The following is a 15,453-nucleotide window of genomic DNA, read 5'->3' as shown; positions in this document are numbered from 1 at the left end:
AGGCCAGCCTCCTCAGGAGCCTTCCAAAAACACCAGCACCCCCTACATATCACAGCTCTGTGCTTCCAGCAGAGCAAGGAGGATGCTTTACATCCTGTGCTTCATTGCCCACTGGCTTCTTGTGCTCATGTGGAGAGGAAATAATGCAGAATTCCAGAGAGATGTGTGCTCCAGCTAAGGGAGACTGGGGCAAGTGAATGAGCTGAGCAACACTCCTAAGGCAGTGCCTCCATCTCCCACCACTGCTAATACCATACAGGTGAATCCAAGTGAGAAGGGGACAGACAGAACAAGACCCCAAGCCCTCCATGTGCCTTCAAGCTGGCCAATCCAATAGTCCATAACATGTGACATAGCCAAGCAACCTGAGAACTGCAGAACTGAGGAACAACAGTGGGAAGGGACCTCAGAGGGTTTGGGTCCAATCACGCTAACAGCAGAGCCAAGTTCAAGCAATGGTTTGCCCATGCCAGGAGCTGAAAGTCACCAAGTGTGGAAACTGCCTCCCTTCTCTGGGCCCTACTCCAAAGCCTAACTGCCTTGCAGAGAAATATTTTTCCTAACATCTAATTGGAACTTCCCTCGTGTGCCACTGCTTCTCATCCTGCCCCTGGGCACTTCTCAAGAGAGCCAAGCTGCAGCTTCACTGCAAACCCACAGTTTGCAGCAGCAGCAAGAGCCTCCTTCGCTGCCTTCCCTCTCCCAGGCGGCACAAGCCCACCACTCTCAGCCTCTGCCCACTGCAGCACACCAGAGCTCCATCTCATCTCTGCAGACTGTTGGAGCCTGCTGGGCTCCATCCTGCCCAGCCAAGGGTGCCACCAGGAAGGACGGGAGGTACCTGCACCTGCATACCTTGGGGGTGTTGAAAAAAGAGACTCACCTCAACACTGAGATCAGCGGGGGCTGATTTGTTCAAGTATCCTCCGATCCTTGCTCTGGTTGGTAGCAATACCAGTGCCTGCTGCAATACACCTATGTTATTCCAAGAGAGAATTCCCAAGTACCTGCTCCAAGAAGTTTGGCCCTAGACACAGAGAGCTTTGGTTGTGCTACTGTAGCTCTGATACCAAAGCTGCCTCCACCATGCCCACGAGGGACCTGTCTTCAGGAGTGATGAGCAGGACAATTAGGAATCCAACTCAGCAGAGACCAGCTGTGCTAGATGGAAAGTCAACAGCCCAGAGCAGGTCCCTCACTGAGGGAAGCAGCCATCTGGGACCCCTGCAATACCCTCAAGGGTCTGCAGCAGAGCCCAGGTCACACAAGAGGTTTTGGAGCCAACAACTAACCATGTCCCCAAATCTCCAGTGTATTATCTACATCCCAGCTCTTCCTTCATGCTGTCTTCACTCAATCCAGAGCTATTTATCATTCTCTGTCCCAGAAAGCATCACTCATTTTTCCATCCTGCATCTGCTTTCTCAGACAATTGGGCAGGATCTGATAGAGAACTGCTCAGCTTGCCTGAACTGGCTGGACACCCCACTGCCTGTGTGGGGATGAAGATCCACCCCGTTCACTGGAGGCAGGCATACCTGGTCCCCAGACTGCTCCCTTGCAGTGCTCCTCTTTGGGAAAGCCTCAGCACCACAAATGCCCCAAGCCTTTCCAGGACAGCAACATACTCACAGCTGGAATTCAGCATGTAGCTAAGATCCTGGCCTGTTCCCGAGGCACAGGCATTGCCTCCACCTGCTAAACCCTGCAGCTTTCCCAGCTCCCCTCTGGCACCCTCAGCCCATCTCCCAGGGGCTCAGCACGAGCTGTCAGACCCTTGGGCTCCCTGAAGGCCCTGTCCTGGACCCGCCTTCTGCTTCCCACTGACTCATTCCCCTGTGATTCACCCCCTCCTGACTAACTCATCTCTGCCACAGCCCCGTGTATGAAGAGAGTGTGTGAGAGTGTGCATGTGCAACATGGGCAATGACATGGACTCTGCAAGGCAGCAGACTGGGCAGGGAGCCTGGCCTGGCCATGCCAGAACCCTCGCCCCCTGCAGCACCCAGCAGCCAGAGGGGCAGAGGTGACACTGCTGGCTCAAGTCCATTGTGGGGAGAAGGGGCAGAGAGGCAGGCTGGGAGTGCTGTTCTGTGCCAGCACTGCCAAGATAAGGAGCAATGCTAGGGGAGGGCTTCCTCCAGGCTCTGAGGCTGCCTTCCAGGCAAACCCATTCCCTTTATCAGCCCTCCACTGCTGGCTGTGGGAGGGTTACCCAGCACTGCCACAGCTCAGATCCACAAGCAAGATGTCTGCCAGCTAAACTGCCTTTGGGTACAGTCAAACATGCCCCCCCCAGGCTGTGCCCCTTCCCAGTTTCACTCTCCAGGTGGACAGATTTCTGGGAGACACAAAATGACTTCTAAGCATGGCTACGGTCAGCTGGCATCAGCTAATGCCACAGTGCATGCAGGGCCCACAGGCTTGGCCAGTTCCTGAGTGTGGACAGTGCAAGTCACGCACATGATCTACGTACACACAGATCCTCTGCAGGCTGCTTGTCTGACTGGCGATTCCCTAATGCTTGGGGCTGAGGCTCAAACAGGCTTTGCCCCACATCCTTTCCCTCCCCTCTTTTCCATACCCTGGCCTGCTCCTAAGCCACATACATTGCCTCCACCTGCTAAGCATTTCTGAGGGCTGTCCAGGTAACCTCAGTCTCCTGGGAGAGACCAGAGCAGACAGAGGAAGATGGCACTGTGCAGCTGTGCCAAGCCCAGTGAGAGCTGTGGCACACCTTCCAGACAGCAGAGCAAGGGGCTCTGCACATCCACCTGTGTCTGAGCACAGGAGAGCTGTAGTGTGAGCAGGAGATGCTGCTCTGTGCAGCACACCCATTCACAGACCTGTGCCTCTGCCTGTCTGCCTCTGATCCATTTCCTGTTGACTACAACAGAAAATCATTGGGATCATACAGGCTCTTCTCTCACCCTTTCCTCTCCACATCCTATGGGTCACAGTCATGCTGACAAGGGGCTCTGGTCCCTTCCACCCAGGAGCACTTCGCCAGCTGCAGCATTCTGCCTGCAGCCGCACACAGGATACTCAGGACAAGCCTTGCTGATGCTGCAAGAGAACAAGTCAGTCAAGCAATACGTCTTCAGCAGGGTCATGCAGCCCCAGCTGGGACAGAAGGCCCTGACACCCAGGAATTAAGGCCAAAGTAAACCACGCTTTGGCCAGGGAGCGAGGGACGACACTTTGGACTGGAATGTCACATATTAATAGGCACAAAGAACAATTTTCTGCCAAAGCTTAGGATTGTATGCCATATGTACATACATATATGTATGTATACTGCTGCTTCTCCCTGGACTTTTAAATTTTTGATCCTCACTACGTATATCAGAGCCTCTTCTCTCTCTCAGGACAAAGAAATACAAGTTTTTGTCCCATGGCTTCCTTATAAGCTCCAGCAGCTTCCCCTGCACACCACTCCTCCTCTCATCAGGATGCTCCAGTACTTTGGGTCTCTTTTAAGGAAGCAGGGGGGAGATCCATAGTGCTCACCATGTGTCAGCAGGGCCAACACCATGATCACAGTGCCACCAAGGTCACAGCAACTAGGCAAGCTCCTGAATGAAACTCAGCAGGCACCAGCAGGACAGACCCAGCAATTTAAATGCACATGCTTAAATCAGCCTGCCACCACTGAAAAGATGGGCTTGCCTACAAACTCTGGGAGCCCCTGAGAGAGCAGCAACAACCTATATGAGTTCTTGGACATGGTCAGCTCCCTGACACAGCCCCTGGGGACAGAGGAAGCTGAGCAACTGCCCCACATCCAGTTAAGCAGCTGGGGACTGATCCAGTTTGAGCCAGACTGACTGACTTTTGAGCCAGACTTTCCTGCCACACCCGCCTTTGTGACTAACAGAGGGGTAACATCCCATTTGCAACACCCCTCTCCATCTGGGAGAAGGAGCAGAGCAGAGGCAGCCAAGCAGCCCTTGATTCTGACATCGCTCCCACACGAAGGGGAACCCTTGCAAGTGCCTCATGTTCTCCTTCTGCAGCCTGGGTGGCCAAAAAGAGTGGCAGAGTGTCCACCCAAAATACAGTGAGTAGACCCTGCTGTCTTCAAATTGCCAAGTCAGCAACCTGGGAACTAACAGCAGAGAGGAGCCCAGTTGTCCACCCATCTTTATGTTAGTGGCAGGCTTCTGCAGCACAGGTGATACCAAAGGACAGGGTGAGAGAGAGGATTTGGAGAAACAATAGATGGAGGAATTCAGGCTTTCTCAATGTCAATGCTAAGCAGCAACAAGTCCATGAAGTTGATGCTTCTGCTGAAACAGTTCCTGGTTACTGGGACAGACACAGAGAATGACTCTGAGAACAGGCTGGCTACCAAGGTGAACAAATGTTCTGGTCTGTGAGAGCTCCAAAACAAGCCCCCCTTCTCATGCAGCTCTGTGGTCCCACAGTCCTGCCCTTCTAGTGCTTGAAAAAGTAGAGAAGCCTCTAGGCTGCTAACTTAGGTGTTGGCTGCACAGACCCTCATGGGGTATTCCCTCGAACCAGCTTTCATCTCCCAGGCAGAGCCCAAACAATCCTTTGCTCCAAAAATCACATCTGAGGTCATCTCATCCAACATAAAGACCAGAAGTGGAACTACTTTAAATGAAAGATCAGCTCGGGGAGCACGTTTGTGCCAGTGAATGGCCAAATTCCTGCTAAGCTAGCACTTAAAACCTGAGAGTTTTAAGGACTAAACCACTTTTTTGCATACCTATCTTGGGTAGGTTAGCTGGATGGCTCATGCCATCCAAAGCTTAAGATGGAAACTACCTGTGTCCACTTTTCCTCTTGCTGCAGGAAGGGAAACAGAGGTTTCTGCCATCCATTCCCTCCCTAGCTCTTTTTCCTGGACCCTCTGCTGCTGTGCCCCATGGGACATCCTGAACAGACAACATTAAGAAGAGGGGCTTGGAAACCAGCTAGATTTGGGCTTTCCTGCTCAACTACCATGAAAAATCCAGTTTTAGCCTGGGCCCATATGAAGCTTCCTCTTCTGTCAAGGCAAAATGTGCCTGTAGGCACCAGGGCCTGTCTCGTCTTCTGCATTTTGGAAAGATCTGCCCTTACAGCCACTGCCTTTTACCCTCTGCTGCCTTCACCAGCCTCGAGCAGGTTGGAGAGGCCCAAGTTCTGGCTACACCAGTGATGCTGCAAATTCAGGTGCCACGTGTGGGGGCAGCTGTAAATGCAATAGGGGGAAGAAGGTGGAACAAAACCAAAGCACCCAAAAATTCCAGGGCAGAAGGTACCCAGCATTGTGTTCAATAATTATTTATCCCACGATACAGTTCCAGTTTTTACCTGGTCTTAAAGCTCTCCACTAAGCTGCTCTCACTGACTTTCACAGTTTCTTTTCTCTCTGCCCCACTTCCAGCAGGGAGCTCAAAGGCTGCTGCCTCCCAGCAAAAGGGTCTCCATGACCTTTGTAATTCAACACACTGGGAAAGGCTCAATCAATTCCCTCTATTCCTAGGCCAACACAGACCTTAAAAGCCCTCTTTGTTCCTGTTACAAACCCTATCCCACAACCATGGCTTAACCCTTAGGGCACTGCCTCAAATGAAGAGAGATTCACAGAAGCTAGGCAGTTTGCAGCATCCATGGGAAGCTGGACCTGCCCTCCACTTACAAAAGAACTGTACTGACAATCTGCTGGTGCCATGCATCAGATACTCACAACAGGGTGGGAGGGATGTCTCTGGCCATGTGCATCATCATTACAAACTACTGTACCTCACACTGCTGCAGCGACACAGGCAGGGGTTGGACTTACACCTCTTTATAGTCTCCTGGTTTTGCTCTGCCTCCCCTCAGTTCAGCAGGTTCATTACAAAACATGCTCCATGCATGCAGCTTTGGGGTCACACAGAGGAATAGGGCAGATGAAGGAAGCAGCTGGGACTGGGCACCCCCACTGTCAGTCTTGCAAGGACTCCTCTGCTGCTGCCCCCAGGTACAGCCATTGCTCCATGACCAGGAGCAAATCAGAGCCAGCGAGGGATATCAGGCTGTTACACAGCCTGCACGCTGATTCTGGCCTTGTCTGAGATAAGCTCAGACCCACATCCTGACCAGCAGCCCAAAGTCACATGCCAGGGGAAGCAGTGCCATGGGATTGTGCATAATTATACACCCTGCACATGGGAATGCAGAGGACATGGAAAGTACAGCCAGCTCTCCCTTCCTAGCATGATCCCTGGCACAAGAAAAGGCAGTATGGATCAAGGGCTGCCAAAAATGCCAGCTTTGCAGCTGGAACAGAGCTGCCCAGCAACATCCTGGAACACCAGCTCCATGACAGACAGAGCCTGCTTGTACCCCAAAACACCACCCCGGCAAACAAGATGGGGTAGGGCCACCTTGCAGCACCCCAAAATGCCATTTCCTACCAGCTGCTGTAACTTCCCCTCTGCCCCTTTCCGGTCCTGCTCCACCCCTCTCCTTCTCCTCAGGCTTCAGGGAAACTGAGTCACAGCATGCTGGCCCTGCCCCAAGGAAGGAGAGTGGGTGGGCAGCCCCCAGCCCCTGGCACAGCGTGGAGTAGGGCAAAGGTGGTACTGAGACCTCTGAGAACCCCAGTGATGGGGAGGGATAAAAAGGTACCCACATGTTCTACATCCATCAGCTTTCCCAATTGTGAGCCTCCTCTGTTCCCACCTCTCTTCAAGCAGAAGTTGGCCTCAGTCTGCTGCTTGGCCATATGGACTGCACCTAGCTCTGCTGGGCTACATCTGGCCCCACAAACTGACTCACGTGCTCTCTGCCACCAGAGGGGACCAGGACATGCAGTAACTTAGCATAGCCCAGAAAAAAAAATTTAAAAATTAAAGATCCAGATAGAGCATTATAAATCAGAAGAGTGCCCTACATCTCAAAAGGCTGGTAGGGGACTGGTTGTTTCATTGAGAACAAGTTGTGGCATTGTTTACCTTAAAAGATTCATGTGTTTGAGTAAAGACTTGACACTCTGGTCCAGCTCTAGGAGCTGGTAAGTTTCCAGGTACTGACCTCAGGCTCTCTGTTTTTATCACACACCTACAGAAACCCTTTTGAGGGCCTGCTAACCAGTTAAGCTTCCTGGGACCAGGTCTACAGCAGTGTTCACCCACAGCAGAACCCTTTAAAATCCCTGACTGGTGCAGTAACAAACCACCACCCATCCATCTGCCTTGTAGACAGAGAACTTAAAGATTTGTTCATTCAGGCTCTGGGTCAGGCATCTCATGAATGTTATTAAAGCTAGGCTTTCTTTAGTATGTTTCTCAAGATTGCAGTGAGGCTAAGAGCCCAGCATTGCCCAGTTCAGCTGGGACATGGAATGGGAAAGCAGAACTCAAGCTGCAAAAGATGCACAGTTATTACACACCGCTCATCTTTAAGTCTCCGGGCATCTTTTCCCAGGCTCCTGTCTTCTTGATTGCCTCGCTCCACCTTCCTGGGGACTCTCTGAAAACTGACCCTTTCACCCCTCCCCAGGGAAGTGTGTTAAGGTGGTATTTGCTGTTATTGTCATGCAAAGCGTAACATTATTGCAATACCCTTGCCCCAGCCCTGTCTCCCAGGACAACATAATACTAGATGAAATTCATTATCCCCTATCACTTTATGGTACTATCTTTTCATTTCTCTGTTAACACACATCAGAGACGTATCAAGTTTCACGCCAGCTCACTCCAAAGGAAATTCTCTCTTTCCTTACACAGATTTGCACAAGTGATACCTTTTCTTTTCAGTACCAAAAAAAGCCCAAACCACAAACAAAAAAAAAAAAACAAACCAAACAAAAAAAAAACAAAAAACAAACAAAAACAAAAAAACAAACAAAAACAAAAAAAAACAAAAAAAAAAAAAAAAAACAAAAAAAAAAAAAAAAACAAAAAACAAAAAAAACCCCACACTCCAAAAATAGCACTTGAAGGTTCACTTAAGGACAGATATTGCCTTTTCTCTCCAGACCACCACTTTGGTCAGACCTTTCCCAGGCTCTGGAGGGCAGCATTCTCACTACTGCTCAAAGAGCTTCACCAGCAATGTTTGGAGTCCTGTAGCGAGGAAGCTTTAACGGCGAGATGCCTTTTCCTTCCCAAAAGTGCCCAGTGCATGAACACAGGCATTTCCTGGTAAACTGTTCCTCCTTGCTTCCAGCCTCTGCTACAGGGATGGCCTCTGATAGCAGTCTTCCTCCGGAAACACCACCGCATTTTACTCAGTTACTCCAATACTGTCATATTGTAGGGAAACAGAATTAAACAGCTGAAATCTGTAATAAATCATTCCTACTGAGCTGCCAGGGAAATTGCTGCACAGAAGAAAGAGGAGAGCTGTAAGTCTGTTTCCTCAACAAATCTAAGCCACAAAACAGCCTCTGGTTACAGGGAACATGCACAGCAGCAAGAGGAGCACTTTCAGGGTGGCAGATTGATGCCAGCAATTTTTTGGTTCTTTCTCCAGATTCATCACATGGCCAGAACAGATCATTGCAAATACCTTAAGAGCCCAGACTGTCAGCCTAGGAAAGAGGCTGGCAGACCAGGCCTAGAAAAAAAGCCTGAGAATATTCTAATTCCTCAAAAACAGCTTATATTTTTAGCTGTTGCTGCTTTTAAAAGATGAATTGAAAGCAAAGCTCAGACTCCCCACTTGATGCCATAACTGCTCTATTTTGCTGGCAGCCACAGCAGAGAGGATCTTGAGAATTACGCCCTTTGTCCACTGCTGGCCCAGCTATGCTAATCTCATCAGCAATGCAAACGCTGGTATAGAAAGGGCTGAGTGGCAGCGTTGGCCTGACAGCTCCAGCAGCGATGACTGGCAATAAGCAAACCCTGGTACACAGCATCCAGGCATTTTCTCCAGGCCTGAGTGGAGCAAAGAGTCTGCTCTTGCAAGCCATTCTTCATGTATCTTCCAGGCAGGGCAATCTGTGCAGCACAGCTGGACTCGGCTACCTTCTCACAATTTAGGGAATGCAGGTAGAAACACCCCCCAAGTCAAAGTTTCCACTTGGTCCCACTGATCTATCACCTCTCTGCTGAAATCCCCACCACTCTTCCCACAGCAGCAGCATTTAGGTTGCTCCTGATGTCCCACAGGGCACTGTCCAATTTTCCAGAGTGACACTGCTCAGGATGGTGTCCCCACCTGATTACAAGAAGGCATGCATGTCCTGGACTTGTCTCAGGTAATGGCAGCAGCAAAGCACAGCAGCACGTAACCAACACAGTACTCTCCGAGCCTCAACACCACGGCTCAGCTAGGAGGAAATCTCTCTTGGCTGCCTCTCCCTAAATGCTTATTCCCGCACTGCCTGTCTTAACTCCTCCCCAAATCAGCAGCAGCATATGTGACCCCACTACCTTTGAGCTTTTCTGGTCCTTTGTGCTTGAAACTGTGTAGTAGGAACAGGTAAGACAGAAAAAGAGGGGGCAGCACTTCAAAGATGACATGGTTGTAACTCATGGGGACACAGTGCCCAAGAGATTGAGCTTTGGGCAGCGATCTTGGCAGGCAAGGTGCTTCACAAATGATAAAAGAGACAACATCCTCTGCCCTAGAAAACAGCAATTCCCACCCCAACACACACATATGACCCAGAGCCTCATCTGCTTGGGCTCTGCACCACTCCATGGTATTTCATAGCACATCTTGGGGCCTCGGTCCAGAGGAAAGATGACAAACCACAGGCTGTGAAAGTGGGGTCAGAGGGAACTACAGTGTGGCTCAATGGATTCTTACCATGCTCTGGCATCACCTGCACCCATAATATACTGTAACACCAACTCTCACACCAAGTGCTGAAGGTCACATATATGGAAAGCAGTGCTTGAGCTGCTGACCCAAAACTGCCTTCAGTGTCAGGTACCAGTGTCCCGGATTCCTCCCTGGGAAGGAAGCTCCAGCTGCCAGTGCAGAGCAAGCTGTTCCCCTCTGAAAGGGGAAGGAACCTGTTGGAAGTGAGAGGGAGGAAGCAGACCGCTGCCTGCCACGGGCGGCTTTCCCAGAGCCTCCATGTTCCAGCTTCCACCTCCTTGTTTGCTCTCCCTTGGGAACACCAGGGTCTGGAGTCCAGGGAACATTGTGCAAACAAGTCTAGCCTCATTGAGAGTTTTAAGATGACTGGAACTGCAGCACTGGACAGAAGTGGGCAGTCCATACAGATCTTACAGTAGCCCTACATTGCAGAAGGATGCTATGACACATTGGAAAGGGTGAAATGGTTTTCAGGGGAATATATGAGGCCTTGGAAAGGAGGGGTCACAGCTCAGGCAAGGATTATGACATTTTGAGTGCAGAGCTATTTGGGTAGCTCACAGAGCGGCATCCTTTCCCATCCATTTTTGACTGAACATCCTAGTCCCAGGCAACTCTGGCCACAGGCACTAGAGCAGCATGTGCCACCCCATGGCAAGCCCACACGTTTAACCTCCATACATCTCCAAGAGCATTGTTCCCCTCTCTCACTGGGCTGTGTGCAGAGCTGTGGGCAGGGCTTTGCAGCTTGCTGCCAGCAGTGACCTTTGAGAGGTGTAATGAGAGAGGTTTACAGCTCACATAGCCATCCATGTTGACACGGGCAACATGTGCTTGCTGCCAGCAGGTCCTTTTCCCTGGCTTACATCCAGGCCTTTAGGCATATCATGGATGACAGGTCCAGTCTCAGCCACACTCACATTATAGCCAGGTTGGAGATGGCTTCCTGACCCATCCCCTCTGCTAGTGAGTGCATGATTTTCTCTGCTCCCTTCACCAACAGCAGCCAGCTCTCTTACCAGGATCTGGTAAGGGGTCTAGCCAAGAGCAGCTTCAAAAATGTTTAACTTCTCCTTTACCAGTCCCAATGGTCTCAAACCATATCAGAGGGGGTCACAAGAGTGTCTGCTCTGCCTCAGAGTACAGATACCCTGGAGCAAGGCAAACTGGCTGTGCAAGGTGGACAGCACAGCACAGGGCCAGGCAACCTGGGAAGGTGCAGTCATGGCTGGAGCCACTTAGGTTGATTAACTGAGGATAAGCAAGGGCAGCAGAATGACTCGCCTTCTTCCATGGTACAGTGAGAGGGATCAAGAGACCGGTTTGTTCCTGGCTGGGCCTGCTCTGCAGCTCAGGGCTTCAAACCAAACAGGTGTGCAAGCAGGCCTGCCCACGTCCCAGTGAGGGGCAAAAGCAGAGAGAAGATGGACAAAACACCCCTCACCACTAACCCTGAGGCTGCTGCCAGGGGAGAACAGCTCCAGATGCCAGATTGTCAGGCAGGGTCCTGGGGTCCCAAGCCCATGGCATAGCTGAGACTGGGCTGCATTGAGGGCTGTGGCACTTTGCACATCTGCCCGACTGCTCTTCTGCCTTGCCAGCGATGCTGCCAGTGGCAAGTTGCCACAGCAATACCCTCCAGCATGCTCCCCTGCCTCTTTTCCCCCTTGCTGTCCTCTCCCTGCTGCCCCACACATAAAACACCCAAAAGCTGCAACATGCTCCTAAAAGGCAGCACCTTCACCAAGGAAGGAAACAGGACAGAGGTGTAAGCCCACTTCCACAACCCATCATCCCTGCTTACCTCAGGGGCAAGGACCCTACTCAGGACCCAGGTGCATCGCACCCCACCTTGTCTAGTCTCAAGGCAAGGCACAGGAGAGCCACGCTGCCAGACTTGGGGAGTAGAGGCCTTTTTAACTGCATCTCCTTTATGCTGTGGCAGGCAGGGATGCTTCAACATCCTCACCTGTCCCACAGTGCCTGCTCCATGGGGGTGACATGCTCCCCCTGTCCAGTCCAGCCCAACACAGCTGCCTACAGGTCAGAAAGCCTCAGGAGCTCTTTCTACATTGCAGCAGCACCAGATCTGATGGGAATGGGGGGGGTCTCAGACTCTTCTTGCTGCATCCTGGCAGGCATCTCCTAAGCCTCTGCTCTCCAGTTCCAGAGAGTTTCCACTTCAGATCTGTTTTGCTGCACCAAACCTCACTGTGGCATGAATTGGAGACAGGATCTTGCTTTGTTTCCTGCCCTAAAAACTCTTCCCCATCATTGTTATGTGCCACTAAACAGTTACCCAGCCTGGGTGGTAAGCAGAGCTCTTCTCCCTGTCACCTCTCTCACAGAAGCACAAGACAGAAGGCACAAGACAGAAGGGGAAGAGACAAAGGACCCTGTTGAACCACACTCAGGAGTGATACCTCTCAATATCGTTCAATATGTGAATTTAACAACTTTGCAGACAAGAAAAAAAAAAAGAACTTCTAAAAGCTCTGCTTGTCTCTCCGTTCTGCCCTCTCCCACAACCAGTTACATCACTTGAGGGTTATAGCAGAAGCTCGCAAAGCCTCGGTCCTGATCCAGGATGAGTCACGGAGCTCCGGAGGCCGTGCAACTTCCTTCTGACACCATCAACCATGCCTTACACAGCTAAAAATAAAGATGGGCCAAAACTGCAGAGCCACATCTTGCCTCAACACGAAACTTAGCAATGCTCAGCACTGCTGAAAAATTACCTGAGCAGGTGGAAACCAAAAAGTGCAGGGAAGCCGAAAGTCTTGGGTGTACCAAGAAGGGAGAGGCTAGGAGGCCTCACCCTGTGCCACACTGTGCTGGAGGATGGTGGTGGGAGATGGCAAGTAGCCATACAGAGATGGCCAGAGCCAGGCTCTCATCTCACTCAGATGTGGGCCTTGCAGTATTTCCACACCTAGAGGTTTCGTGGAAGACTTTTCGGCAATGCATGCTCCCATCTGAGACAAAAGGAATCGACTGCTGCAAACAGGAAGGATGCTGCATTTTTGTCAGGAAAAGATTGGAAAGCTGCAGCCTGCTTTCCACCAGGCAACACGTGGCCATCCACAAAGCAAGGTCCAAGGGATGTTTGGAGCTAAAGGTAGAAAAAGGGGTCACAGTTACAGCTGATATGGCTTAGATGTCGAGGTAAGTGAGGAATTCAAAGTTCTTCCTAATCCCTGGGACACCGTGCCCAAGCAAAACCTTCACACATGAGGATACAGGATTCTCACACAGATCTTAGCAGGAAGCTGTAGGATTGCACACAAATAGGACACACCAGCAATGTCCAGAAACCTAAAATAGCCTCAGCAGACGATCCTCTGCTCCATTCTTGGGAGCAGCAAGAACTGAACAAGGATCCAGCTGTCCCAACACTCCCATGAACAGGATCTTTGAATACCCAACCTATTTGCAACAGAGAAGGTAGGGCAAATAGGGGATTCCTTGCATAACTCCAGTGCCAATACCCACAAGGAACCCAGAGCCCTGTTCTGAAGGACAAGGCAGCATTTTCTTGTGGTCTTCAGTGGAAAGATGACCTAGTGCTACATCAGCTGGTCAGACTCAGGGGCAAGGGCAGCCTACACACACTGAGGGAAGGCTGAAGGACATTAGGCTGACTGCTTTCTGTTGAAGATATAAACTCCACTTTGCCCAGTTGATAGGTTTCCCAGCAAAGGGAAACCATCCCATTCCCAAGAGAGGAAGCCTGCAAGTCTGTCCATGGGTCTGCAAGCTGTATCAGTTTCCAGACTACTGCCAGCTGCACTAAACTGAACCAACATTGTTAATTTAGCCCAAATATAAACTTACTGATATCACCTGGGTAAGGTGACATACAAACCAGAGAGTAAGTTCATGCTGTGGCCAAGCAACAGGAGAAGCTGCTGCTTTACACATAAATGGGAGATTTGCTGTCCATGAAGATATTAAGCTAACTGGTTAGCAAGGAGGGGTGGGATAAAAGTGGATCCAAATACTATGCCAGAGGCAGGTGAGGCACTGGCACAGGTTGCTGAGAGAAGCTGTGGATGCCCCATCCCTGGAAGTGTTCAAGGCCAGGTTGAATGGGGCCCTGAGCAACTTGGTCTAGTGTGTGGCTCCCCTCCCCATGGCAGGAAGATTGGAATGTGATCTTTACGGTCCCTTCTAACCCAAGCCTTTCTATGATTCTGTGGTGACCCCTGTGTTAAAATGCCCTTTGTTAAAAGGCAGGGGAGCCCTGAGAAGATGCTGTGAACTTAGTGGACTGGGACCTACAAGCAGCTCCAGAAGAACTGAGGGAAAACCTTTTCTATGGTCTTTGCCATGTCTCTCATCAGTAAGAGAGATATAAAATCCCATCATGGAACAGGTATCAGTGAATGCCACAACCCAGCTGGATAAAGGGGCCACTCTGCTGTCACTGCACTGTGTGATTGGGAATCTGGAGCACAGAGCACTAGCATGAGCAAAGGACTTCTTCCTTCATTCCGTCCTTCCTTCCTTTCACCTTCACAGGTAAATCTATCCCTGCCTCACCTGCTGTAGGTACCACTTCAGCATCAGGCTGCAGGATGAGATGGCCTGAGGCCCAGTTTCCAGCTGCCTCTGGTCTGGTCCCAACATCCCTGGCAGACACTTCAGAGGAAGAGCTGCAGAGCCTGGGCAGCCATGCATCCTAAACTACACCTTCCCCACATAATCTCTCCTGGCCAAATCACACCCGAGCTCTGGGGTGAGAGAACGGTTCAGCCTGCCCTGCCGGAGGCACAGTCCTGATGAGGGCTCCCTTCCAGGTGAGAGCACTCTGTGCAGGTAGGGCAGGATTCTAGGCAGGCACACAAGCATCCAGGGACAGGGCAGGAAGCCCACAGCCATCTCAGGCTGCTCCAGGCTGGTTACCTCAGAGCAGGTAATATTTCTTGCCAGTGGCAACACAAAAACTGCTGGTCCTCCTAAAACACTTCATTGTCAGTCTGAGCCTCATACACCAACACCAAGCTACAAAATCCTGGGAAAATGCAGGGGAAACCCAAATGCTTCTAATAGAGAACATGAGGACATCTGCCACAAGCTCTGGATAAAGTCTCAGCTGGGTTCAGGTGAAGGACAGCAGGGACCTGCAGCTGGAAAATGCTCCCATCAATCCTGCTGGCATGGAGAAGGGGGAGTGTGGCAAACAGCACAGACTGCAAGTTCCCAAGGGTTTAGAACACACCACCCTTGAGCTCTTGACAACTGTGTGCAGGGTTCAACAGTCTTAACAGTGCTGGTTGCACACATCCAGGTTCCCTTTGCCATGCTGACAGCCAGGTGGAATGCAGGAGTACCCAAAAAGCCTTGGCTGGGGGAGAACCTCACCTAGGTGACACCTACTTTATGGAGTTATCCCTGTGAGCCAAGGGGAGAAGAGCACGGAGTTCCCTGTTTCTTCACACATCCCTGATGAGGGAAGGGAAACCAGTGACGCCTGAATGTTGCTAACCTCGTTGCAGGGCTGAAGCAGACAGAGAAGGCAGCTCTCAGCTGTCAGCACTCGCAGTGTGGCCTTAGGGTTGCTTGTTCTGGCTGTCTTGGGTCACCTGGAAAGACAAGTGCACAGGCACAAGTTCAGCTGGAACACTGGGTGCGCAGTAACTGCTCATCCAAGCCAAGTGAGTTAGTGGCCCATGCACAGAA

The 15,453-nt window shown here is 51.0% G+C and overlaps 1 protein-coding gene across 7 annotated transcripts in view; it reads right to left on the bottom strand.

Annotated features, from left to right (window-relative positions):
• Positions 1 to 15,453, bottom strand: part of FAM214B (family with sequence similarity 214 member B) — a 38,904-nt gene that overhangs the window by 18,182 nt on the left and 5,269 nt on the right. For 4 of the 7 annotated variants that reach the window (XM_032097617.1, XM_032097614.1, XM_032097623.1 and 1 more), the window contains exon 2: positions 15,260 to 15,356. The exons of 1 other annotated variant lie outside the window; for it this stretch is intronic. The gene's annotated coding sequence lies outside the window, so the exon portion shown is untranslated. 2 more of the 7 variants (XM_032097621.1, XM_032097619.1) reach the window with 2 other exon arrangements.

The sequence above is a fragment of the Corvus moneduloides genome, chromosome Z (assembly GCF_009650955.1).
Source record: "Corvus moneduloides isolate bCorMon1 chromosome Z, bCorMon1.pri, whole genome shotgun sequence".
Classification (NCBI taxonomy): Eukaryota; Metazoa; Chordata; class Aves; order Passeriformes; family Corvidae; genus Corvus; species Corvus moneduloides.
Note: the sequence above shows the minus strand (reverse complement) of the source record. Positions and strands in the feature narration are given on the sequence as shown.